The 1313-nt window shown below is 51.9% G+C and overlaps 1 protein-coding gene across 2 annotated transcripts in view; it reads left to right on the forward strand.

The window, feature by feature from the left end:
* The first annotated feature begins 534 nt into the window (after positions 1-534).
* Positions 535-1313, forward strand: part of GPR45 (G protein-coupled receptor 45) — a 38209-nt gene continuing 37430 nt past the window's right edge. Inside the window, exon 1 of one of the 2 annotated variants that reach the window (XM_019529573.1) lies at positions 535-667. The gene's annotated coding sequence lies outside the window, so the exon portion shown is untranslated. The remainder of the gene's footprint in view (positions 668-1313) is intronic. The other variant, XR_002099916.1, reaches the window with a different exon arrangement.

Genomic DNA, 1313 nt, shown 5'->3' on the forward strand with positions numbered 1-1313 from the left:
CAGGGGCTCGATGAGGCCCAGGAGCAGAGGCTTGAGCACCCCGCCCTAGCCAAAGAAAAAAGGGAGGCAAAGCTGTAAGCTGGGCATTTTCTGAGTGGGGTCTATCCAGGGAGAGCCTGGAATCTGCAACGGGTGGCAAGCGCAGGCCAGCAGTTGTCATCCTTATCGGGAGACAGACCATTCTCAGTGGTGGCAGATGATAGAACAAGGAGTAATGGTCTCAAGTTGCAGCAAGGGCGATTTAGGTTGGATATTAGGAACAACTTGCTCACTAACTAGGGGTATTTTTAGCACTGGGTGCTTTGAATAGCATCCAGTGCTGTGATGCATAAAGTTGTATAAGAGACAAAATGTGCATCAGCAGTGAGAAAATGGAGGTAGCACGCTTTTGAATTAAAGCAGTTCAGAGGTGCTTTAGTTCAAAAGTGCACTGCTGCCATTTTCTGCCCGCCAATGACATTTCACTGCTTATACAACTGCATGCGGTGCAGTACACCTTGCCTCAGCTTGTGTGCGGAAGAGACTCGATTAATGGAGCGTGCTCTGAATCGGCACATTTCTGGTGCATCGCTGGAAACAACGTATGTGTATAAATGCCCCTTAGGAAAGTGGTGAAGCACTGGAACATCTGTAACTCCCCTTCTCTCAGGATGCTGAGGATGCTGAAGTGAGTAAACTACTTGAAACGTATCTAGATATATACCTTGCTGTAATGTAGAAGCAAATGAAACAACTACTTAGCTGACACTGTTTGCTCTAAGGTTATTCTTTGATATTTGCCTAGACAGGTGGTGGAATCTCTGTCCTTGGAGGATTTTAAGGCCTGGCTCCTCAAAGCCCTGGCCGGGATAGTCTAGCTGGGGATGGTCCTGCTTTGAGCAGGGAGTTGGACTAGAGGTTCTTGCCTCCCCTTATTTTCTATGACTGACAGCAGGGGCCACTGGTAGACACAGATCACAGCACAGCAGGGCTGGTAGGGACCTCACAAGGTCACCTAGCTCAGCCCCTGGCTCCAGGCAGGACCCACTGACCAAACCCTCCCGCCTGTCACAGCATGTGGTGACACAAGCTTCCCCCCACCACACACACACACACACACACACACACACACACGCGCGCGCGCGCGCGCTCAGTTTATGAAGGCACATTTCACACACACATAGGCACGCACGTGCACGCTCAGTTTATCAAGGCGCATTACACACACACACTCTCTCTCTCTCTCTCACTCTGTCCAGGCGCATTTCTGCCCTGCCTCGCCCGCCCCTCGGCCGCTCCGAGCCGCGCAGCCCCAGCCAGCAGAGCGCGGGAGG

This window comes from Crocodylus porosus, unplaced genomic scaffold (assembly GCF_001723895.1).
Source record: "Crocodylus porosus isolate Cpor-Errol unplaced genomic scaffold, CroPor_comp1, whole genome shotgun sequence".
Classification (NCBI taxonomy): domain Eukaryota; kingdom Metazoa; phylum Chordata; order Crocodylia; family Crocodylidae; genus Crocodylus; species Crocodylus porosus.